Source organism: Crocodylus siamensis, chromosome 1, assembly GCF_052110815.1.
Source record: "Crocodylus siamensis isolate JL-2025a chromosome 1, ASM5211081v1, whole genome shotgun sequence".
NCBI lineage: Eukaryota > Metazoa > Chordata > Crocodylia > Crocodylidae > Crocodylus > Crocodylus siamensis.
The window spans coordinates 56,573,833-56,600,525 of NC_143395.1; the positions used below are offsets into that span (position 1 = coordinate 56,573,833).

The 26,693-nt window shown below is 43.0% G+C and overlaps 1 protein-coding gene and 1 long non-coding RNA gene across 3 annotated transcripts in view; one reads left to right on the plus strand and one right to left on the minus strand.

The window, feature by feature from the left end:
* SMAP1 (small ArfGAP 1) overlaps window positions 1-26,693 on the plus strand; it is a 206,674-nt gene that overhangs the window by 126,335 nt on the left and 53,646 nt on the right. The window lies entirely within an intron of this gene.
* The window catches only part of LOC149872812 (uncharacterized), a 74,173-nt gene continuing 49,642 nt past the window's right edge, over window positions 2,163-26,693 (minus strand). The window contains exon 3 of the long non-coding RNA XR_016440435.1: window positions 2,163-2,270. This is a non-coding gene — a long non-coding RNA (uncharacterized LOC149872812). The remainder of the gene's footprint in view (window positions 2,271-26,693) is intronic.

The window sequence follows — 26,693 nt, forward strand, 5'->3', positions numbered from 1 at the left end:
TGTTCTCGTCCACCCACCCTTGTAACCTGTCTAGGTCCGATTGTAGTCTGTTGCTTCCTTCTAGCGTGCTCACATCCCCCCACATCTTAGTGTCATCAGCAAATTTGAACAAGGTGCTTTTCACCCGTTGTCCAAGTCACTGATGAAGATGTTGAACAGTTCAGGCCTGAGGACCGAGCCCTGCGGAACCCCACTGTCCATGTCCTTCCAGGTTGAGAAGGACCCATCCACTACCACCCTCTGGGTGCGGCCCTCCAGCCAGTTGGCGACCCATTTGACTGTGTGAGTGCAGTCCCCCAGTTTCTTAATGAGAATGGGGTGAGAGACAGTGTCGAAGGCCTTCCGAAAGTCCAGGAAGACCATGTCCACTGCTACCCCTGCATCTAATGATTTGGTGATCTGATCTGATCGTAAAAGGCCACCAGGTTGGTCTGACAGGACCTGCCACTGATGAACCTGTGTTGGTTGCCCCTAAGCATGCAGTCCCCAGCTGGCCCCTTGTGGATGTGTGCCAGAATAATTGTCTCAAACAGTTTGCCTAGGATTGAGGTAAGACTAACTGGCCTATAATTTCCCGGGTCCTCCTTCTTCCCCTTTTTGAAGATGGGAACCATGTTGGCCCTCTTCCAGTCCTCTGGCACCACACCAGAGCACCACGAGTGCTCGTAAAGCCGTGCCAGGGGTCCTGCAATGACCTTGGCCAATTCCTTTAGAACTCTAGGGTGGAGATCGTCTGGACCGGCTGACTTGAATACGTCCAGTCCCTCCAGAAGTTCCCTAACTAGTTCTTCACTAACCCTTGGCCGAGGTGTGCCTCCCCTGGGGCCCAAGGGGGGCCCAGCAGGAAGGTGACTGTTCTGGTCTCTACTTAGGAAGATGGAGGCAAAGAATTCATTAAACATGTTAACTTTGTCATCTGGTGTAACGACCAAATTTCCCAACGTGTCCTGCAGGGGCCCCACATTACTCAGAACCTTCTTTTTACCCCCTATGTATTTAAAGAAGGACTTCTTATTGTCCTTTAATCTGGGAAGCTAGCCCTAATTCCATCTTTGCCTTGGCCTTCTTGACTGCCCCCCTGCATCTCCAAGCGACTGCAGTATAGTTGTCCCTGGTGATGTCCCCTTCTTTCCATTGGGTGTATGCCACCCTTTTGGCAAGGAGACATTCCCGGATGCTCTTGGTGAGCCATGGAGGCTTGTGTGCCCTCCTGCTCCCTTTGAGCCTCATTGGGATTACCTTCCTTTAGGCTTGGAGGATCGTCTCCTTAAGGAGTGACCACTCTCCTTGGACACCTGGCTTCCCTCCGCTCTGGGACCTCAGCACTTCCCCAGCTATCCTCCTCGGCTCATTAAAGTTTGCCCTCCTGAAATCTAGGGCTGCTACCTTACTGCAGGCCTTTGCCACCTTGTGCTGGATGGTGAATTCCATCAGACGATGATCACTGTCGCCCAGGTGGTCGAGCACCCGCAGCCCCCTCACCAGGTCATCGCCCGTAGCCAGCACTAGGTACAACAAGGCGTCTCCCTTGGTGGGGGTGTGCACCTCCTGGGTTAGATGGAGGTCCTGCACTATGGTCAAGAACCTATGTGAGCGGTTAGACCTGGCTGACTGCTCTTCCCAGCAGATGTCTGGGAAGTTCAGGTCCCCCGTGACTACCACATCCTTAGACTTCACTACCTCAGTGAGCTGACCTAAGAATTCCTGGTCAAGCTCTTCCCCCTGGTTGGGAGGTCTGTAGTAGACCCCCACCGTTAAGTCTCTTTCCCCTCGACTGCCTTGTACTTTAACCCAAAGCACTTCAGAGTGCCCTTCCTCCGACTCCTTGCTAATTGACGAGGATGTGTATTTCTCCTTGATATAGAGTGCCACGCCCCCACCTCTCCTTCCTATCCTGTCCCTCCTGTACAGCCTATAGGCCTCGACATTCACCACCCAGTCATGCGTTGAGTCCCACCACTTTTCAGTGATCCCCACCATGTCTGGGCTGGTGTCAGCTAGCAGGAGGGTGAGTTTCTCCTGCTTGTTTCCCATACTACAGGCGCTTGTGTAGAGGCATTTGAGGCCTCCTGTGGGTGTGTGTACTGACCCCTTGTCCCAGTGTTGCCTTGGCCCCTGTCGCTTACCTGTTTATTTGTTTCGCTCGTTGGTCTTGGCTGGGCTGTAGATGTGGGTGTTGCTTGGTCTGGCAGTCCGATGTTTCCTCCGCCCTAAACTTCCCTTTCCCCCGATGAGCCTAGTTTAAAGCCCACCAGAGGAGGTCCACCAACCTAGAAGAGAACACACGCTTACCTTTAGGGGAAAGGTGGAGTCCATCCCATCCATTTATGGAACATTTCCAAGTTTCTCTTCTGTATTTATAACTAGTAAAATCTTAAATAAATTGCCTTTCGTTTTTAAAAATTTTCCCTTACTTCTAGGACTATTAGGAAATTACATAACTTGGATTCATAGGAAAAAATTGAAAAAAGAGGAACATGAATAGGAAGTACAGAAGTAATAAATCAGTAGCCTCCTTTTTTTATAACATGACACAGTTATTGTGAGAAGTAGTAAGCCATGTTAGTCTGAAGGCAGGATAGATATGCACTTTATAGACAGTTATAACTAAGATTTTATACAGAGAGAGAGCACAAGCTTGCTAGTCTTAGTTAGTCTATAAAGGTGCATAATTACCCTGACATAATTATTGTGACACAAATGGTGCTGTCATGTTCAGGGATATTCTTCATCTCCAAACCTCTTTCTGTCATCTGTTGCTGGGCTGCTGAGATTTGCCACAGGGTTGACTCAGCCCAGTGAACCTCAGCTCTGCCCGTCTTCTCCAGGCCTTACCAGTTCTGGCAAGGAAGACTTTGCTAATTTAAAAATCACACCCTTATCCTGCTCATGTAATAGGTCCTCACCCTTGTAGGAGTTGAAGCCATCCATTTGCCAGTTGTTTTGAAATGGCATTTATCACAGACAATAGTAAGGTATAAGAAATGGGAAAAAGATTGATCATGTAAACAAGAGGTACCATAAGTGCAGGAGACATGTATTGAAATCCAGAGAGGTAATTGACTGTATTAGTCTGAAGTCAGGCAGAAGGCAGGGTAATGATGTACCTTATAGACCAACTGAAATGGAGATGCATAAGCTTTTTATGAGCAAGAGCTCTCTACTAATGAATGGTCAGTATTCCTACTACTAATAAAGTGATCTCTTGCTCACAAAGCTTATGCATTTCTGATTTGGTTAGTCTGTCAAGTGCATCTCTACCCTGCCTTGTGCCTGAGAGAGTTAGAAATGCATGGGAAATAAACACAAGTATTAGAACAATCTTATCCTGCACTTTACTTAAAATGCAGCTTCTACCTCTGACTTGTCATTTTTCTTCAAGCAGCTTGTAAGCTTGCACTATCTAGCTGCAGAACTGAGTTATCCAAAGCCTGTCCTTAAACAACCATTTGCCTCTCAAGGTATGTCTTTAAGTACCTTCACTGTTATCTAGTTATCTGCATTCTATTCAGTTGTTACGGAGCATTTCTGCAGTCTGGAGAAGAGAAGACTGAGGGGGGGCTAAAATTGCAGCCTTCAACTACCTGAAGGGTGGTTACAAAGAGGATGAAGCTGTACTTTTCAGTGGTGGCAGATGACAGAACAAGAAGCAATGGTTTGAAGTTGCAGCAAGTCTTAGTTAGATTAGATATTAGGAAAAACTTTCTCCCTAGAAGTGTAGTGAAGCATTTATGAGGCCAGATGTCATTCCTGATTCAGTTATATCTAGGACATATTTACGTCCTTTCAGATGTATAGATTACTAATTCCGTATCCTTAGTTATCAGTTACTTCAGCAGGATGTAGTTTCTTAATTATTCTATTTGATGGTGACAGATAATCTGAAAGTGCTCCTTTGAATTAAAGCAGGAGTGGGCAATTATTTCAGCTGGAGGGCTGCTTAATTACTTTTAGTGAGCCCCTTAACAGGTGTCCTGTCCCCTGGTCACCATCTTGTGGCTAGAAGTCCCACCCCTAACCACTGACCTTTGCCATTTGATGTCCCTCTTGCCCCCAGAAGTCCTCCTTTTAGGAGGGGTCTTTGTCATCTTGGAACCAGGGGAAAAAAAACAAATCGTATATTAAAAATCAAACATGTACTGTAATGTATTTTAATTTTATTTCAAAAAATATTTGTCCTGACTTGTGAGTTTGTATAATGAATAGAGAAGCAATTGCATAATAGCTCTGAATAAAGTCTTACTCTTGTATATTGTGTGGCAGGGCGGGGGGAATGGGTGTGGGAGGGAGTTTGTGGAGGGGGTTGAGCGTGGATACACACCCCACACCCCACCTGTGGTGCACAGTCTGCACCTGCAGGCGGGCCCTCAATACACTCATGGCCCATTGGAGGCAGAACTCCCTGGTGGTGCGCAGCTCTGGCTGAGTCATGGGATGTAGTGGCAGAGACCGGGCCTGGCCCAGCCTAGCCCAAAGGCACCTGGCTCCCAGCTGGAGTGCCAGGAATGCCATGTGGTGGCACGGAGCCAGCCCAGCCCCATAATGCTTGACTCTATTGGAGTGCCAGGAGCTGTGGGGAGCAAAATGTAGAGGCACAGCGTGCAGCTCCAGTGACTGCAGTGCCAGGAGCCCCATATGCTAGCATAGAGTCAGCTCAGCCCAGCCCTATGGCATGCAGCTCCCAGATGGAGTGCCAAGTTCTGCACGTGGCAGCCTGGAGTTGGCCGAGCCCAATCCTTCACCTGAGCCAAAAATCACCAAGATGCATTCTTCTAAATTCCAGCTGGAGCTCACCATCACATGAAACCTCTATTACCTGATCCCTTTCGTCAGCTGAGAAGTCATTGGACAAACAGTTTTCTTCAAATGAAAATGGATCTCTGATCCAGTTTTCTTTTGTTTCATCTTCAGGGAAATAGTCGCTGAAATCTGAGATCAGACCAAAGCAGTGCTCTTTAACATCAGCGATCAGATCAGGGTGAAGTGTGAATTTTTTGTTTCCAGTGAGAAAATCGTCTAACGTTGTAAACAATTTGACAATTACCTCTCTCATTCCAGAATAATAAACTAAAGTTTTTAACAAATGCTCTTGCTTGGTCATGAATGTTAAAAAGGGGTAGTTTTCAGGCATTGCAGACTAGCATTCAATTCATTAAGATGTGTAAATACGTTTTCCATGTAGGCAAGCTTTGCTAACCACACACAGCTCATCCGTGAAATTATCTGAAAACTTAAAGTCACCTAGAAAAAGCTGCTACTCAGAATGGAGTAGAAACAGATGGGCCACCACCGTTCCGTGAGAGGAGCCATCTTACTTTTGGTATGGAGAAGAAGCTTTTCATGCTCACTCCCCATTTCGTTGCACAGAAGTGAAAAAGATCATGAATTGAGTGGCCTTGCTTTGACTAAATTGGCCACGTTTACTACCTGATCTAAAATGACCTTAAGACTGGCTGGTGTTGTCTTGGCTGCTAGAGCCTCATGATGTATACTAGTGTGTGAATTTGGCAGCAGGTGCAACTTCTCTTATTTTTGTCAGACTTGCCAGTCATGGCTTGTGCCCTGTTGGTGCACATGCCGACACAGTTTTGCCACCGTAATCTGTTGTTGGTTATCAAGTTTCTTGAATATCTGTTCTGCTGTTATACTACTTGATGGAGCTTCACAAAACAAAAAATCTTCCTTAATTGCCATATCTGCTTCAAACCTTACATATGCAAGAAGTTGAGCAAAATTAGTTATAGCTATACTTTCATCTAAGTCTGTGGTTCCCAAACTGACTATTGAAAGTGGGTAATGAGTCAAAAAGCAGTATTGAGTAGTACTGTTTCTGACTTTTATCTAAAAAGAGTAGCATGTAAGAGGCAGAAGCTGGATTGGAGAGAATGTAAGATGTCGTTGGAGGAAAGGAGTTGAGGCAATGATTGCAGTCACAAAGTCTGGTGGGCCACATTAAGCCTATGGAGGACTCCATTTCTCAGCAGCCCCTGCCTGTGTCACTGTGGACAGTTGCCATAGAGATGCCAGCAGCAGTGGGGCCATGACAGCATGGGGCCAAAATCTTGCCGTGGTCAAGCATGATCCAGAGCCAGGGTAGAACTGCAATCTGCATGCCCTTGCTCAGAGCGTGTGTGCAGCAGACAGCAGATTGCAGCCATGCCTGGCTCCAGATCACACCATCACTGCCACAAGATCCCAGTCCAAACTCCAGAGCATCTCCCTGCCCATCTGCATGCCCTGACACTGCTGCTGGGGCTCATCTCCATGGAGACCTTGGCCCCATGCTGTCATGGCCCCGCTGTTCTTGGGGTCTCCATGGAAACTGACTGCAGCGATGCAGGCAGGGGCTGCTGGGAAACAGTTCAGCCACTGGCCAGACCTGTCATTTTGCCCACCCATGAACTCGACATATATTACCTTTTTAAACTGTGATTGTTGATGACCCAAATGATGAAATAGGGCTTCTATGTTTCATTATCTAGGTGGTCCACTGCTGAAAATATACTTACAGGAAATTTCTTTCCACATAGGCCAGCAAGCTTGATAATTGGAGTATAATTAATTAGTATAACTCATCACATACATGTGCTCTCTTCCCCGCCCCCAACAAAATTCCCAGTTGCTGGAAATTGTAATGCATATTATATTGGAGCATTATGAAAAAGTTTTTGTCAGTTATGGACAAAAATGAATGTAAAATCTGCCTGCAACTTGCAGGGAGATAAATTATGAGCAGCTTCTGTTCTCTAGCTCCTGCCAGTTACTTTACTACAAGGAAAGATTTTATTCTTTTTGTGTTTCAAAATCAAAATGCAGATTGTATGTGAGAAAATATGGTATTATCCTTACCCATCTTTGAGATTTTAAGATTTGTTCAGAGTTAATTCCTTCATTACTTGAAAACCTAAAACATCTCATTTTATATTGTATCTTTCCATGATCTACTTGTAAAGTCATTTCCATACTGTCTGCACTTAAAGTTTGTACATAAAAATCCAACATGTAATTTATAAGATCCTTCTGTTCTTGAAAAGTAGTGACTCTTAATTGCTTTAAAAGTTTTGTGTAGTGCCCTCAAAGCAATTGGTAATGTCACTGAAGCCCTGTTTCACAAAATTCTCAGGAAAGTTTTTATTTTCCCCATAGCATGTGATAGCTATCTAGACAAAGGTGACATGTATAAACTGCTATGTGAGAGGGTGGAAAAACACATCTACATTATAATTCTAACCACAGTGATCTCATTCTGCAGCAAGCAGAGCCTAATTACCAAAAGCAACATGCAGGCAAGTAAAGATGTTGTGGATGTTGGGCCTAATGCCCACACAACCCATAGCATACAAATAATGGGGTTGGAGTGTTGTTGTAACTGATGGTTTAAGAAATATATGCGGCAACAATTCTTTTGCTTTTTGGACCAGCTGTATAGTTGGGAGAGCAACTGGACAGGCTTTTGGGCCTCAAGGGCCCTTTTGTTATTAGTTAGATGCAAGGAAAGGCACTTGATGCCACAAGCTTTTCCAGCCACTCTCCCAACTACACAGTTGGTTCAGTAAAACACAAAAAAATCTTCTTTGCCTCTCTAGCGTACAAATAGGAATTAAATTAGTATGTTCATGACCATCGGCCCACTAAATGGTTTCTCTTTTGTCTAGTCTGTTTTGCAGCTTAGAACAGAACAGTGCAATTAGATTTTGCCTCTGACAGAAACATTCATGAGCATCAGAAATAACCTCGTTTCTCTTTCCTTGGGCCATGCATACGCAGAAATGCCAGCTTCTCTCACTTCCTCAAATCACGAAAATGTTCTGAAAAATTAAGATTATCCATGCATGGAACAGTGGTTTTCATCCTTTTTTCATTCACAGACCCCTAAAAATGTTGAATGGAGGCGCAGACCCCTTTGGAAATCTGGGGGGGGAGGGTGTGGCAATCATAAGTAGATAATTATTGACAAACTTGTCAAAAAAAAATAACAACAATACAACTTTGTGACCTCACCATTTTGTCATCAGGTCTAATGAGATAGTTGAGCTTGCTTTTTGGTAGAAAGCATGTGAAAGTTTGGTAGAATAGGTGACAGTTCCAGTTTTAGGTCTCCTTCAGCATCCAGTTCATTTTGGTTTGTTTTTTTTTAATTCACACTAAGGCTGAAAACCCCCTTTCACAAGTACATGGTGGTGAATGGCATCAAGACTTTAATGGCCTTGTCTGTTATGTCAGGGTACTCCTTTTTAAAATTTTCAACCCAAATTGGGCAAGAGGTTCCTGCTTCAGTTCCCGTATATCCCCCATCACAGGATAGCTCAAGTAATTGCTGCTGTTCTTTAGCTGTTAGCCAAGACCTAGAGTTGCAGTTGACTACAAAAGGTTTACATATCCACTTATTCTCATTGCCCATTTTAAGAAAGTACTGGCAAAACTGATATTTGAGCACCGCAAGAGTTCCTTGAATTTGCTTTTCACATCACTGCCCAGTACCAACTTGTTTTCAGCCGAAAAGCGGTCAAGGGTTCTAAATGTGTCACAGTTGTTTTCTCTTACTCAAGAAAGCCAGAGTTGAAGCTTCTTGATGAAAGCCATCAAGTACAGTCCCCTGTATACACAGGCAACCATTCACTGAGGGATTCCTGCAGATTGCCACATCAAATCCACACACATTCACATGCATTAGATGTGTTGTGAAAATGAAAAGTCAGGGCACAGATTTGAGAGTAGATATCCCTAAGCCCTACCAGACTTTTGTTGGTGGCCAGCCTTGCAGTGGTTTTCTTAGGACCTAGCCTTTCACTTTAAATATGTGCACTTCTTATTGTTCCAAATAAATCTTTTCATTAGTGCCTCAAGACACTGCCAGCTTTCCCAATAGCAATTCCACCCAAACTAGAAGGGAGGAATAGGCTGCAATTGGACGTAGACAGGTTACAGGGGTGGGCGGATAAGAATAGGATGGAATTCAACACTGACAAGTGCAAGGTGATGCATCTGGGGAGGAAGAACCAGAAGCACACCTACAGTCTGGGCAACTCCCTTCTCGTCAGTGCAGAGGCAGAAAAGAATCTTGGAGTCGTCATTGATGCCAAAATGAACACGGGCCGGCAGCGTGCGGAGGCAGTCAGGAAGACCAACCACACCTTGTCATGCATCCACAGATGCATCTCAGGCAGGTCCAGGGAGGTGATCCTCCCCCTCTATGCGGCACTGGTCAGGCCACAGCTGGAGTACTGCGTCCAGTTCTGGGCGCCGCACTTCAAGAGGGATGTGGACAGCATGGAGAGGGTCCAGAGGAGGGCCACCCGCATGATCGGGGGGGCAGCAGGGCAGGCCCTATGAGGAGAGGCTGAGGGACCTGAACCTGTTCAGTCTCCACAAGAGAAGGCTGAGGGGGGATCTAGTGGGCTGTTACAGACTAGTCAGAGGGGACCAGCAGGCATTGGGGGAGTCCCTGTTCCCCTGAGAACTACCAGGAGTGACTAGAAATAACGGTCACAAGCTGGCAGAGGGTAGATTCAGACTAGATATCAGGAGGCGCTACTTCACTATCGGGGCGGCCAGCATCTGGAACCAACTTCCAAGAGAAGTGGTGCTGGCTCCTACCCTGGGGGTCTTTAAGAGGAGGTTAGATGAACACCTTGCTGGGGTCATTTCACCCCAGTACTCTTTCCTGCCGTGGCAGGGGGTCGGACTTGATGAATCTGCTCAGGTCCCTTCCGACATTAGAAACTATGAAACTAGTACGTGCTTTCTGCATCTCTGTCTCTCTCTTGCACACATGGTTGTTTCAGTTTGTAGACTGATATTGCTGGGCGACCAGAGGGGCCATTACCACTGGGTCCCATGTGAAACAGCAGTGGTGATGGCAGGATGAGACAGTGCTGTCCAGCTGTCCTCTGCCTGCTAGTGCTGAGCTGTAGGGGTGTGCAAAATGGACCATATTCGATCCCGATTCGGCCCAAATCGGGGACTGTAATTCAATTAATTGATTCAGATTACTGTCCCGATTTCCATTCGGCCAAATCCGAATCTGAAAATTCTGTGTTGATTTGGAGAATCAGCGATTCAGCCACAGACACAGCTTTAAATTTTTTCCTACATACCTTGAGGTACTAAGCTCGTGAATGCTGCGATGGTGGGGTGGATGGAATGTCCCACAGGCGTGCCGGGGGGAAGCCCTTTGTGCTCCCCAGTGGACCGGAAGTACTTCTGGTTCCACTTCTGGGTCTGCTGCTGAGCACACTGGGGACCCAACCCGTCCCTCCCCCTGCACTCCCGTGTGAGGCTCCATCCGCCCCACCATCTCAGCGTTCACGAGCTGCCTGGTACCTTGAGGTATGTAGGAAAGCTGTGTCTGTCTGAATCTTCAAATCTTTCCAAATCTCTCCGAATCAATTCAGAGGGTTCAGATTCCGTTTTGAGAATTTAAAGGGTCTCCTGATTCGATTCGGAGATTCAGCCACTGAGTCAGGCAGGAATCAAATTAGCGACCAAAGCTTTACACAGCCCTACTGAGCTGCTGCTGCTGGTCCTGGCACTCAGGTGGCCTCTGACTGTGGGGGGGACCTGGAGCAGCAACAGCACATGTTTTGCATGCCTGCTTATGCTGGGCTGCCTGCTGCTGGTGTGCAAAGAGCTTTTGACCTCAGGGGGAGCTGGAACATTATAACAAACAGTAGCACCAGCAGTGCTTCCCTTTTGGTTCAGGCCACCATTTTTACAGCCACCTTTCACAGACCCCCTACACATGCTTTGTAGACCACAGGTTGAAACCACTGCCATAGAGCAAGCATTCATTGTTCTCCCTGTGTTGCATTGGTTACAGACTGTGCATCTTGGGATCCTAAATATGGCAAGCTGGAAGTATAAAGAAGACGTTCTCTGACATCTTGATATGGACAGATGTGATTTTTACAGCTTAGGTTCTCCAGATATGCTAGTAACTAGTTTTGTTCTTGACTAGGAAAGGTGGCATGCAAGGGACATTTATTTTTAATAGTTATCCATCTGAAGTTTTTGAAATGTTTATATATGAAAGATCTGATCATGCTCAGGTCGGTGCCTTGGTGTACTGTTCCTGAGACGAACTGGATGTGTGTTTTCCATTTGAATCAATGTTTCCCCCCCCCCCCCCCCCCCCCCCCCCCAAATTCCAATTTCATTACAATCATTAACATTCATTCACCTTACCATTTCATTTTGGGGAGAGGTTTTGTTTTTTTTTATCACTCCTTGGTCTAACCTATTGGTAGTCTTGGGCATTTAAAACAGTGGCTGTCTTCTACCTTTCTGCATTAGTCATAAATTAAATTAATCCAGTCTGTAAGTGTGTTAAGATCCTTGAAATGAAATTTTTTTGCAAATGTTGATAACCCTGTCCTGAAGATCCTTTTAAAAATAATACTATTGTAGTGGTTATTCACTTAAAACAGTGCTGAATTTTGTTGAATTATCATTTAAAATTTCCCTTCTCAGTTGCAGTCTATTACACCTTTCACTGCAGTATTAAAAAAAAATTTATTAAAAAATAATACTGTTTTTTGAGAAGAGGGGAAGGGGGTTCCCTTGAAGTGTATTGCTTGAGTTTTAAAAATGTATTGATAGTTTAAGAAACCAAGACCTGAAACTGGCCAAACCTTAGAGAAAGTGAACTACAGAAGCCTACATCAGACTATTTCACTAGAATTAAAATCAAAATAATGCACTTGTACAATTCACAGAAGTGTTCACACACAATATTATGCATTTTTACTTGGAACATCAGTTCAGTACATCACTGTCAGTACCACATGTGAACCTGCCTCCAGCTGGCCAGTCAGTAGCTAGGACTGTATAATGGGCCAGTAATGAAGAAGTTACTAACCTTGTGTATTACTGCTTCAGCCCCCGTATATGTACATATTGCATAACATGGAATTTGTTTTTTAATTGTTCTATAAATACAGTATAAGTCCTATCTGTTTTACTATGATTTATGTCTCCTGAAATGATGGTGATGAAGTGGAGATATATTTTTGTTATGGTTTCATCCTGCTTAGTTTTAAACCATAGTTGGTTGACATGCTATCATGTGTATTTAGTAAGGTAAGAGAAATTGTATTTAGAAGATCAGCTTCTGCTGTGTTTAAGTTTGGAAATACGACATTCAGGAGCAAACACTTTTTGGTAAACTAGTGATCCTATATCAATGAACAGTTGTACTTTGTTAATTTTGTTATTGTTATACAGGTTTCCCTCACTTTGTACGTACAGAACCCACATAAATGCTCTCTTTTGCGATGATCCTTTTTATATCAAGAATTCGTTATTCTTGATATAAATTCACTCTTTTATGCAGTCGGTGTGGTTGTAGCCTGAAGTCAGCTGCTTTGTGCGGTGCATTGTGAGAGTGATACGCACCAAAATATAGTTTCCCGTGTGGATCTGTGCTCCTTGCTCGTATGCAACTCATGTTTCTGTAGTAACCATTTCCATTATGGCTTCTGAGTGTCCCGCTAGCTTATCTCCAACTGTCTGCTGTTGGTGAGTACCAAAATTGTAAAAGGGGAAGTAATAGGTCTGGGGGTCAGTACAGTCCAGGTCTTGGAATGTATCCCTATCTGTTACATTGTAAGGTGGGTTCCCTTTATGTGAATTGGGTTCCCTTTATGTGAATTTGAGTTATGTGCTGTTTTTCAGGAATGCATGTACCACATAAAGCAAGAGAAACCTGTATTAGTTTTTGCGAGATGAGGCTTGGCTGTGGAAAAAGTTTTAAGGATCATGGTTATGCATACTCAGGCATGGAGGGAGGAGGTCTGAATGCTTCTCTCATATTCTAGATAGTAGTCTTCAAACAAGAAAGAGAGATGCACAGGTGAACCTGTTCTTTTGTCAGTTTGCTTTTTTGTGTATTTAAGCTACTCAGTTTATTATATGAGTTTAATTTTACCAAGAGGCAAATACTATGGTAACTTTCCCTAAAAATTCATTTTGTGCTACCCCCAAAGTCAGTTATGCACAGAAAATATTAAACATTACATTTACAGGGTAATATGCTTTTACTCTGTAAAAATGCTTTTGGATTACTTAAAGTATAATTGTGGTTCTCTGTTTTGACAACACTTCTCAAGATTCTGTGCATTCCACTTTTGTGAATTGCACAAGTTTGTTATTTTTATTTTAATTCTAGTGAAGGAAGTATAGATCAATTTTAATATTATACTCTTACTATCCTTAAAGGAAATACTGGCTCAGAAGAGTAATTTTTTTTTTTAGTTAAACATCATCCTCTCTTTGGCATGTTAATCCATAAGTATCACTGCTATTGTAGTGATTAAAGAGATGCGTGTGATCTGTTTCCTTCCATATAGTAAAAATGTAGTATTATTCAGTATTATAGTATTATATTACAATTACTACTGCAGTATAGTAAAACAAAAATGCTATCACTGTATTCTCCCTGGCAACATACTTCAGTGTTATGATCACTGTGGTCCAGGCAGCTAAATCTGATCTGAGAGAGAAATATCTTATTTGAAAACTTTCACCATGGTTGTGATTTTCCCCTTCCTCCTCCCTCCCTCCGGAAATTTTCTTTGGTCTTCCTGTGAAAAGGAAAGAGATGGAGTTGATTTAACTGAGACTTGGAGATGTCTTCTAACTGAGAAAGTCAGGAAGCTAATAATTTCTACACATTAATTTGTTTTCTCTTAGATGATTTTCTTCCTCTTGAATTCTTCTTACCCCCTAGACTTTTTTCCTTATCTTTATTGCATCATCTTTGTTTATTTAAGGACGTCTCATTTTTTTTCCCCTGCAAGTACAGATGTCATTGTTCAGATATACAGAAATGAACATAAATCTTCACTTATTTCTGAAAATCTGAATTGGAACCCTTATTTAAATATTTCAGTTTTGAAGCTCAGTGCAGAAAGTGCATGGTGTACATTCTGTGCCCTCTTCTGTCAGATCATGATAACTTGTGTATAATACTCAACATGTGATGAGTCAGTCACCTCTCTTCTGTCACCTGCAGTCCCAGGAATTATTCATCATCACAAAATATAAATTAAAGAATGGATGTACACAATAAATAACCTGCTACAATACCTATCATGTGTAGGTGAACTGTATGGGAATCTAGATGGGTACAGGACCACAGAAAGGGTTATGCTTGCCTCCAGAGTGATCTCTATTTTATATTTATGCATCCTTTGAAGTTAAAAAATCTCTAAAAACACAGGCTTGCAAGCCTGTGCTCATCAGTGAGCATGCAGGTGCCAACTGTGAGGGATCATTGAGTGACCCAGCAAAACGTCACAATCGGCTTCCAAATGCATAAATGAAATCATTCTGGAAACTAGTTTTAGTGCCCATGAGAAGATGGTGGTATGTTCCAACCCTTGTAACTAAATGTGTGGATTCAAAGTTAGAGGACCTACCTGTCTTAGACGTTCACTCTCCCATTAAACCCTGGTTGTTGTTTTTTTCCCAGGTTATTTTTTTCCTGGAGCAGTCATTTTTATTTCAGGAGAAAAATCCTGAGCATCTGTACATTTGTGTTTTCTCCTGGGAGAGCAATGACTGTCCCAGGTGAAACTGAATATCTGTCTATAGCCAAAGTCTTACTTGATCTGTTTAGTAATTCTTCAATTCTCAACTTTTCAAGTCTATTGATGAGAAGTCCATGGACAGATTACTAACATGTGGAAACTGGGAATCTGTGTTGTCGCTTGTTTCACTTAAGTGTAAGATTTGGCTTTTAAGAGGAGCTTCTTACTGTGAATAATCCAGTTTGCAAACTGATCCAACCTGCTTGTGGGAGCTTTTTTGGAGGAAAGATGTTAGAATGTAAAATCTGGTTAATCTAGAACAGCAGTATTTTTGTGCTCAGTCTCCTAGTTTTCCCTGCAGCATCTGGCAAAGGAGGGCTCAGGTGGGAATCACAGACCTAATGCAGTTTGGCAGACTTATATGAAATGAGTTGCAGAAAGTGGTAGGTTAAAGAGATAGGGAGGGAGCCTGGGAAATTAGCCTGGACCTGGGAAAAGCCACAGACACCATGCTGTTTGAGTCCCTTTTTAACCCATGCTGAAAGCCCAGCCCTTTCAAATATCTCACTGTGGTCTTTTTGCTAGATAACACAATGGAATTTGAAGCCCTCTGTTGTATGGTATATTGTAGAGAGAGGTGTTCACAAAGCTCTATTATCCAACATAGTCTGGCGACTTGGAAAGATGGGCTGTATCAAAACTTATTCTGTGCTGGCTTTGGCCATCTTTTCATTTTCTAGGGTCAGATTCTATAGGGTTTAGAAGCTTAAAGGCAACTTAAGTACAAAATTACAATTCCCAAAAGTCCTGTTCATTGGCTAACTTACTAGGCACTTCCCTTTTTGACATGAAAGTTCTGTAGGTGCCTATAGTTCTTAGTGTGCAGAACTGCCTTGATCTGATTAACTAGACACCTAGGGTGCCTATACATGAGCCAGGAGGCTGCTCCCATGCACTGTAATTACAGTACGCTAGAGCAGACTCAGTTAATCAAGTCTGCTGGTGCGTGGCAATTACCATGCTCCAGCCAGCCTCCATGTCTGATGTAACAGCATCCCCACACTTCAAAATGGTGGCAGGGGCCAGTAAACTAAAGCTATTTCAGTGAGCTTTAGCTAGTGCCCCCAGTGCCATTTTGAAGAATGGGGACCCTGATACGTGAGACACTCTGGGCACTTTAAGTAGAGTGGCTCCAAGAGCTGTTCTAACTAAAGCCCTCCCCCTTGCCCCTACCCGCCCACACTCCCAGAGCATGTGTAAAAATGCCCCTAGATCCTGTTTTACACTCACTGGAATCCAGAAATAGGTAGAATTGTGTGCGGAGGGCCTGATGCAGTTGTCACGCTGGAACACCCTAATAGCACCAAGTTCAGGACAAAACATGGGTGCCGTGTTGACTCAATAATAACTGTGTTCACCTTTTCTGAATATGTTCTCTGTCATCATCTCTCTGACTGAGAATATCAGGCTAGCAGAACAATTTTCAGGTTTATCTTGTTTATTTAGCATTTTTCCCCGGTCCTCTGAAACTTCTCCAGTATACTGACCCTTACTGAAAAACCAGCATTAGGGTTCAAAGACATCCTCAGCCAAATTTGTGTTCCCAGTGTACTAGAGTCTGAGAGAGATTTCTTGGGGGAAAAGAAATCCAAGCAACTGTTGTACTTTAAAAAGACCGCATTAAGTATCCCAATCTAAGGGGCAGAAAGTGCTGCAGGGATTAGCCTAGCAAAACAGAAGTTTTTGATTAACTGAAACTCAAAACTAAGTACTGTGGAAGTGTGGAGGCCTCCTGGAGTGATACCACTTTTGGTAGAGTAGTACTCCAGCCAGTCTCAGCTGTGGAAAATCCAAGTCCCACCTCCAGGTGTTATGGGCTTTGTTACATACATCCATATGTAACAGTGTGTGTGATCAGTTACACAAGGGAGAAAATGCTATTTATGAGTATTGTGATATGTCTTCACACACATCTGTTTGCCCCCTCTCCCTGTTTTTTACTTGGAGTCTGAGAGAAAGCTGGGACATGGAGGTGCACACTGTGTTTTATCCCTTTGGTACAAGGGGGGCTGACGAAAGGAGCTGCTGTGCCTTCTACTGGCTTTACTGAAGTAAAAAAGCAAAGGTCTCTAATCAAAAGACTTAATGGCTGAGCCCACCTGTATGGAGAACATGGTTGGAGAAAGAGCTCTAGTAACTTCCTTATTTTACTTTATCATATTACTAAAATAATAAAGCATAACTCAAGGTCCATTTAATATAAACTTATAATGAATGTATTTGCTTTGCTGCTATAACCATGCATTTAGATTTAATTTATTTCATGAATACATGAATTTTGTTTAAACCAATGCTACCGCCATCAGTTTCCCTGGCCTTCTATTCTGTAATAACATTAAACTATCTTACCTACACCAGCTAATCAATATATCTGACATCAGTTCAGAAGAGTAATCAATATTTGCTATACTGAATACTCTTACATTCTAGAGTTTATGACATTTCCCTTTTTAGGGTAGCTGTTCTGGTCAATGCCACTCATTCAGTTGTCAGCTTCAAATAAATATTTTGTTGACACGTCTCTCATACTTGAATAGAAATACTCACCACTGGGGTTTTTATTTATACAGAATAGAGCTTCCAAACGTATAAATCTGTAGAAGACATTGCTACATTCTCACAACCATCTTATATCCTGTTGTACTGTGCAACTGGATCAGCATTCTTTTGCTGAACTAGTAATAAGAATGCATATTTTACTATCAAACTGTAGGACTGAGGAGCAAGAGAGCCTTTAGCAAGTAATAGTTCTTTTTAAGAACAAGTCTGTGACTCTAAAATAAATGTAAACAAGAAATTTACAAGGCGTATATTTTTAAAAATGCTACTTAAAAAAATATTTTTATAAGTGTCAGTAAAAATGTAAGGAGTTTAAATAATACATTTTAGTCTTCGATATTGTTTTTAATTGCAGTTTTTATAATGGGTAGAACAAAATGATCCATTATATGAAAGAAGATTGATTTGTGATCAAAATAGATTTTTGAAGTCTATTTTGATATGGGATGTAAGTGCTGCAAAAATAGGACTAGAACACTAGGAATTCAGTAGTTGTAACAGATTTTGAATATATGTTTATTAAAGTAACTAGTATGGTGAAAGTATAAGAGCTGTCAGGAAAAATCATATCTGCAAGCCTCCTGCAAGCTTATAGTAAACTGGTAACATTACTTTCTCTCCTTATGGGAATTCTCAAATGTTTATGCAGTCATTTAAACCTTTATTGCAAGTAAGGCAATAAAAGGGAAAGAATCCAATTACTTTAGCACAAAGCTTACAATTCCTACCTAATGAGAACAAGTTAGGACTTTAGTTCAAGTAAACATGGAAGCATTACAAGCTCTAGTGAGTAAACTGGAAATTACTTTACATTGAAAATACTTTCTTATTTAATTGTTTCAATAGAATTTAGTTTAAAGTAGTAGTGGTGGTATATAAAGAGTCTTGAAGAATCAGAATAGTACATAGAAATAAGTATTAAAGGAGGTCTGATATCTACTAAATGTTTTTGAAGTGAGACGAAGTGAATCTTTTCAGATTTGAAAATAAGAAAATGAGGAAAGTGTAAGAGAAATATTTTCATTACAATGTGATAACTTTATTTCAGTAAATAGGAGTGAAGACAGCCATATTGGATCCCACAGGTCATGTCTGACACTGGCCAGTATATCATGCTTCTTTGTGAAAGGACTACAGTGTTCACAGTGATACATAGGACTACAGTGTTCAGAGGGACATGTCTCTAGGAATAGCTTCTTCCTAATTATAAACCATTATGATCATTTTACCTCTTGAACTGTGGAGTTTAATAGCCCTAATACTAATTTAGTTAAGAAAATTATTAATATAAATTGCATATTCTAATATTATTGTCATGGGGCCCCCCTGGGGAGCGCTTCCCTATTACTACCCTCACTTTGTCTGGTCTCTGAATACCCCAAAGTTCCAAGTAGCAAAATGGACAGCTCCTCCTCAGTGAAGGCACTTAAGGGCAAAGACTACCTAGCCAGAGATTCTCTGCCCACTCCAGAGGGTTACGCCTTCCACAAGGTCAGTTCAGCCTTGAGCACCCAGAGTTAGCTCAGCTGGCCACTTTCTAATCTGCAGAGCCATGACTCCCAAAGCTGCTCTAGTTTGCTGTTTCCAGAGTTGTTTCTGTGCAGCAGATCCTTGTTTTCTGGGCTGTTCTGTCTATTGGCATGTTTGTCATCTCCTCCCATAAAAGATTCCTGAGTGTCGTCTCCAGTTCCACTATGTTGAAGTGTCAGTATAACTATTCTCAGTTGATACTGGGAGTCCATCTTGTCTTGTCCCTCTGGGTAATTTATTGTCAGCTCTGAGACTATTCACTCTTCATTCCCTGTGTATGGGCTACTAAGGGAAATGGAGGTGCACAATATTATTATAACAGGAATACGTTTAGAACAAATATTAGAATAAAAGCCATGGCTTATCACAATGTATTAATACGCAAGCCACAGACCTGGCTGATAGAATAACTGTCATATACCACAAACCATGAACTGCAGTATTAACTGCCCCTTTGCCTTCAGTCACACTGTTTAGTTATTTGTAGAACACATGTATTTTAATGTGCAGTAGCCTATTTTACTGCGTATTAAAGTGTCTCATCAAAACCATGTGAATGTGCGGTAAAAATAGGCTACTGCACATTAAGGGTCACTAAAATGCATGCACTTTCACTTCTGCACATTAGGGCAACCTAATGCGCATTTATTTAATACCTCACAGAGGTACTAAATTTAATGAGCAGTAGCAAAAGCATATTAATGAACGTTGGATGCACCTGGTCTTTTGCTGATCGGACTCCCAGTACAGCCAGCTAGTGTATAAAGCATCTACATCTCCTAGTTTTGGAGAAAAATGATTTGGTAAATGCTATTGTGAATAAAGTTAAATCAAGAGAGCAAAGATTAAGTTGTGGTATTTGTTTTGGGATATATGGTAGTACTATCCTCTTAGTAAAATGCTGGAGATTACTGTTGTGAGAAGGGAACATAGCCACAGCATATTTATTTATTTATTTATTTATTTATTTGCATTAATTTCCTAACTTTTCCTAGGTTTAAGTCAGGGTATCATTTGAGTAAGGAGAGGGGAAAGATTTTGTAGGAAAAAGGGCAACTGCTGCCAGTTAGTAGTATATATGTAAGCTGCTCCCTATGAATTCTGCTTTGTTGTATGTTAAAATCTAACAGAAATTTAAGTCCTGATGGAAGAAGGCTTTGTGGTGTGTACCCACCCAGTAATGCTTAAATAACACTGTTGTCCGCCCATCTTCATTGTTCTCTTGTTCCCTCTTCTTTCCTTCTTACGGTCAGCCAAATAGTTGTGTGTGCAGCACAAAAACTTTGAATTATAGTATGAATGATGGCTAATAATTAAACTTAACTTAAAAAGCAATAATACTTTTTGGAGCAATTATCCATATGGTTTCCACTCTTGGTACACGTTCCCCATGTGTTTGAGATTCAAGATTTTTTTAGTTAGTTGTATCCACTTGATGTGGGCCTGTACCCTGGATGCTTTGTGCTCTTTCAATGGCAGAAATGCATGAACCATTTCGTTCTTCCTTTTTTTTCCCTTCTTACCATCCATGAGAGCAAAGTGAAAGTCTTGCAGCGTTTGCCTGCATCTGTTTGAGTCTATTGCAGTTAATGTTAGTGAGTAGTTAATACAGCTGTAAGCAGCGAATTTTGTTTCTTCTTTGCCTTTTTATTTACTACTGTTTTAATAGAATAGCTAGTAGGTCAGAACCACTCCTCTCCCCCTTTTCTGGCTCTGAGATTTAAGGTGGTGGCAAATTTTGAGGACTTAAGAAATGCTCTTCTTGCAGTGCTTGTAAACCACCTGAAGAAGGGTGTCTCTGTGTAGGTGAAGAACCTTGCCCTCTTTTTTTTTTCTTTCCCTCCCAGTGGTCATGATAACTCTTGAATAGACTGTGGAGTTCATAGGCTCATAGGACAGTACTAGCCAATTGCCCGTCAGGAATGACAGATGGCTGGTGGGGGTGGCCAGGGACACAGGCCTGTATCTGGCTCTGCCCCCCCCACCTTTGAGGCCAGGCCTGCTCCCCCCGATCTGCTGGCCCTGCCCCCTGTCCACTCTGTTGCTGCCACCTTCAGGGCTGGGGGGGCAGGGCCAGGGCTTCTGGCCTTGCTGCAGGGTGGGGGTGGGGCCAGCACTGTTGGCCCATCTGCTCCATTGCTGCCACCTGCTGGGGGTGGGGTGGGTGGGGACAGAGGCCTGGGGCCAGGCTTGCTCCACCCACCCTTGCCCCCACTGCTTCAGGTCCAGGGCCACTCCCCCCACCCCCACCCAGGGGGCTGGCAGGGACGTAACCCAGTGTCCAGCCCTGCACCCTCCCACTCCCCTTGTCCACCCCAGTTCGGGCCTGACTCTATTTCGTACCCCCCACCCCCTGTCACTTTGGGCCTGACCCCGTTCCCGCTCTGTTCCCGCTGGCATGATAGTGCTCCACCACCTACTGTTGGTAACACTTTATTCCTACTCTGATTTGCTGCTGAGATGGCCAGTCAGAGTGTGAATAAAGCATTACTGACAGACAGACTAAGACTTTTTTAGATAGATAGATATAGAATGGCTGGAAGGACTTCATAGCTAGGGACAAACATTACACACAAACTGGTATAAGTGATCAGAAACTGGTTCAAATCTGTAACACAACAGAAGTCCAGTGCATATAAACTGCTTTCAAAATGGCGGAAACTGGTTTAAGATAAACCTGGCTGGATGTAGTATCAGACTGTAATTGATTTAGGTTAAATCAGTTTATTGAACTTCTGTCACAGATCTCCTCCAGATTCAAGTTATTGATTTATAAGGCTTAAAAGAAGAACAGTTGTATGCTTTGTTACCTATGGTTTGAGACATGGCATGGAATTCAAATGGACATAAGGGCTTGAGACTTGCTCCCCCTCCTCCTTTGAGTGGATGTAATGGCTGCCAAAAAGTCTAGCTTCAGTTTCTATATTACTCTTGTACCTAGAAACAGACAGAGGATTTTACAAAGGGGCTGTGGTTGTAGTGACTGGTGCTTCAGGGGTGGCTGTACCGCACTGCTGTTCCCCACTGGAGCAGGAAGGTGGTGGTGCTGGAGCAGCACTGAGTATTTAAGTCCCCTTCTCTTCCCCTCCATGCTCAGAGACATGTCCCCTCTCCTTTTGTCCCTTCCCCCTCCCATCTGCTGCTGCCAGGTGCTGCCCCGGGGGTGAGGAGCTCCTGCTGGGCTGCACTGGGGGCTTTACTTGCTGGGGACTGCAGCAGAGACAGTGACTAGAGTGCATGTTGGAAGCACTTTGGGGGAGCAGGCAGGGAGGGGGAAAACAACTGTTGCCAGTCCTGGACTGAGCATGGCCCCCATAAAGCCTAGCTCAGGGTCGGGCAGTGATTTTGGGCGAAGGGCCACTTACTGAGTTTTGGCAAGCCATTGAGGGCTGCATGACAGGCAGCTGGGGGCAGATAAATATTAATTTTCTAAAATTTTTAGGGGCCCTGTGGGTTGGATAGAATGGCCTGGCGGGCCACGTGCAGCAACCCCTGGGTCACATTTTGCCCACCCCTGGCCTAGCTGGAGCAGCAGGAGTTCCCCTGTTTCTCCACCCCCCCTCCCCCCACCTTCCTCACACCCCTTCTGTTCCACTGGCAGATAAGGGAGGAGGGAATAGGAGAGAGGGAGAGGGAAGAGCATGTGCCTTTGAGCATGTAGGGGACTGGAGGGGGAAATATGTATCTTCTTTGAGACTTAAGCCCCTGGCTTCTGCTCTAGCAGCATGATTGGGAAGGTGGGGGATGTCCATGCCACTGCACCCCCCTCCTAGATCTGCCCCTGTTTATACCCTACATTTTAGCTATAATTTTCTCCCTTTCTACATAAGCTGTGTGACAGTCCCAAGACATGGCCATCTATCTGTGTTCAGCTGTCGCCACCTCTAGTGAAAGTCATGTCCAGTTGCCGTTATGATTTGGCATCGAGCAGCTCAACATGCTAATATTACGATTTGGGTTAGAAAAGGACCTTGGATACATGATCTATATAGCTAATTGATTTCGAATAATACTTATCTTAATAGCGTGCATTTTTAATGTTGACATCTTTAAGTCTCTTGCAGTTATAGTAGTATGGAATTAATAGAAGACGCTGGTCGCAATAATATATATTTTATTTTATTTTACGTTGGTTTATTGGTAGATTGATGGACCAAACATTAATAGTCCCTGGAATTTTTACTTCAAAAGGTTTGTTAGTGTATATAGTGCAGAACCTCTGGGCATTTGAGAATAAAATGTAGAACCATTATAAGTGAGAAATCACTGATGTGCTCACATACATTTTAGCTGTTACCCTTTCATATCCTACTGGGTGGAACTTTAGATTTATAGAGCAGGCAACATGTTTTTTTTCTGTTGCAACATATTTCTGCCCTCAAGGTGACTAAGAACAGCAGCAAAACACGATTGTAATATTTTACTGTTTGAACCTTCTGGTCCAAAGAGATGCATAAAGATTTTAGTTAGTTTAGAGTATGGACAGAAGCACATTTTAGCTGCTTTAAAGAGGGACTGCAGAGCTGCTGCTTGGGAGCACTTGGCAGCTGTTGTTATCTAATTGTTATGTCTTCAAGATCATGTAAGAACACAAGTAACCGTGTATGGAAAAGGCTTAAAGTTGGAGAAGTTTTGCTATTCTTTGATATCGATGGAGTTGTTACTTCTGTCTATACCAGTAATTCCCATGGCACCCTGGGGTCCTGAGATCCTTTCAAAGGTGTTGCGGGGGTGGGGGACACAAATATTAGCCCTGTTAGGTGTGCAAACACGACTTGCAATATAAACCCCCAAATCCATGGTGTCATAAACATTCTGATCTGTTGTGATCTTTCAGTATTCTCTGCAACAGAAAAGTTGCTTTTATTAGTTGCTGAAGTAAAAAAAAAATATTGAAAACTCGGAGCTGAAATTTTCCAAAGGTGACTTGAGTTTAGTGAGGGGTGTTTTGAATCTATAAAAGCGTGAGAGGTCTGTACCCTGATACTGTGTTGATATTTGCTAACACTTAGTTTCATCGTTGGTAGGGTCAGAAGGGACCTGAGCAGATGGTCAAGTCCGACCCCCTGCCATGGGCAGGAAAGAGTACTGGGGTCAAACTACCCCGGCTAGGTGATTTATCTAGCCTCCTTTTGAGGACCCCTAGGGTAGGAGCGAGCACCACTTCCCTTGGAAGTTAGTTACAGATCCCAGCCACCTTGTCTGTGAAGTAGTGCTTTGTGACGTCCAGCTTGAACCTACTCTCAGTCAGTTTATGGCCGTTATTCCTAGTTAATCCTGGTAGTGCTCGGGGGGAGCAGGGTCTCTCCTAGTCCCTGCTGGTCCCCCTTGGTAAGTTTATAGATGGCCACCAGATTCCCTCTGGTGCTTTTATTGCTAATACATGTTAGAAGGATTTTGCATCTGTCTCTGCAGAAATTACTAAAAAAAACAATCATTAGTCTATAAAAATTTACTGTTTTGGAGTAATGGTTCTCAGACTTTTTTAGACTCAAGGCACTTCTGGGAAAATGTCAGCTCTTTATAGTAAATATTAGTGAAAACTGAGTACTAGAGCAGTTCTTTCGTTGCAGAGAACTTAGAAAGATCACAATAGGTCTGCATGTTTTTAACTTCTTTGGTTCCTATTTGAAAATTCTGAGTCTATCTTGTGAATCATGTTTGTACACCCCACAGTGCAAATATTTTATGATATTCCCTAGCACCCTTTAAAGGCTCTCGAGGCACCACAGGTTGCCACTGGACCCTGGTTAAGGATTGCTGTTTTACAGCTTTTCTTTGTTCTCCCAATGAAATTAATCATTGTAAGAAGTGTAATGAGATAAAAACTTTGTCCTGTTTTAAGTTGAACTTCTTAAACTACAGTATATTTTTTCAGTGCTAGAATGAAGGTATCTTTTTTAGCTGGATGCATTGTATAGGATTAGTCCTACTTATGCAATTTTTAATGTACTTTCAGTGTTACATCTTTTATTTAATGGCACTGTAATCCTTTCTTTTGTGTGTTTGGCATAACATTTTCTGATGTATTCTGTGTCTACTTAGTAATAAAAATACCTAGGCTCATTTTTGGTTGTAACCCAATATTAAAGAATTGTACTACAAATTTGCAGCATTCTTGAAAGCCATTCCATGTATTAAACCATTTATGTTCACTCTTGTTTTCAGTAGCCACTCATAAAAACTTACCAGTTGTGTTTGAAATAAGCAAGTAGCTATTTTGGTGTTTGCAATATTTTCTATATCTTCTATAATTTAAGGATGATTATTGTGCACGTAACTACTAAAGTAAAAATATGTTGCTCTTAGATAGTCTGCAGGGTAACAGCACATTTTAGAAGGGCACCACTCCTGCAATAAAACTTTCTTAGTACACCATACATTGTATGTTCGTGTACATTTCAATAATCTCCCTAATGTGCCACAAAGTTTAGGATGGCTATACTACTCCTGTGAGGTAAGTTATGCAAATCATTCCCAAACACATGACAGGAACCTTTCTTCTGTATCAAAATGTGATTCTATCAGTATATTGTGTGTACGCGGTTTAGGGCCAAATCCAATTTGGGTTTTTATGTACCTGTGACCCACAGAGTAGTCAAGTTTGGCCTTGTTCTGCAAGCCACAGAACTCGGCACACGTAAATTTTGCCATTGTTTCCACTTTGGACAGAATTGTTCCAAAGGTGTTGGATTTCTGTACTTGCCCAGAAAAAAATTAGCATGGTCAGAAGTGAAAGGCTTAGGTACCTTAGGGTGCCTGTAGATGTGCAAGGAGGCTGTTCAGGAATTACAACTTCTCAGAGCAGACTTGACTAATCAAGCCTACTGTAGTGTACTATTTATCGTGCTCCAACCAGCCTCCATGCCTCGTGTATCAGCATCCCCACACTTCAAAATCACAGCAGGGGCATTTAAGTAAAGCTCATCAAAGCACCCCTGCAGCCATTCTGAAGTGCAGGGATGCTGATACATGAGGCGCGCTGGTTGGAGTGTGATAATTAGCACAAGATTTCATAGATGCTGCAGACACTTTAATTAGAGCGGCTCTCAGAGAAGCTCTGATTAAAGTACCTCCACTGCTGGAGCTTGTGTAAAAACCCTTAATGAACTCCCACCAAGCTTTCCAGATTTCTTTCCAGTTTGGTAGTGGAAAGGTGCTGAAGTCCCTGTAGGGACCCGATCCATTAGGGGTACTCCAAGTTGATCAACAGCATTGTATTCAGTTACAATATTGCAGTGGTTGGTGGTGGCAGTCCTACTCACATTCCCTTGCTTAGACTTCTGGCATGTTACCTTTATTGCACAGCTGAGATACTGTGACACTCTACACCAGGGGTTGGCAATGTTTGTGGGCAGAGTGCCAGAAACAGCAGTAACCTCAACCTGTAAGATGTTGGTGTGCCACGGGCGGGAGGTGGGGGAACTGCCAAGGTCTCAATCCTTGCCATGGCAGTGCAGCCCTGGCTACTTCCCTGCCATCCACTCTAAGGCATGTGCATCGAGTAAAATGCTTTTGCGTGTCACACTGGCATGTGTGCTGGGGATTGCCTACCAGTGCTCTATACATAGCATATATAGGTGCATCCAAGATGACCCTAAATTTAAGATAACTCCCCAATAATTAGATTATGTAAATTGTTGTAATTTTCTGTGTATAGAATTCAATTATTGGAGGGCTGTCTTGCATTCGTCTCCCTTACCACTACAGGGGAGCAGGCAGTGGGGAGAACTGGTGGTATGGGAAAGTCAAGCAGCTTGTTGCCTGACCCTCCATCCCCTGGCCCCATTTAACCGCCTCTGTTCCCCCTTTCCCAATTTCCCACCTCCCTCCCACTTACACTTGCTTCAGCACTGGCAGGCTGTGTCCCCACTGTAGCCTGGGGCACAGAGCATGATCCCAGTCCTGCCTCATAGCAGCAGCAGCACAGAGCCAGCACAGCTGCTACAGGGCCCCAGGTTGCAGCAGAGACAGAGCCTGTCAGCGCCAAAGTAGGGCACCATTGCTGACCCTTAG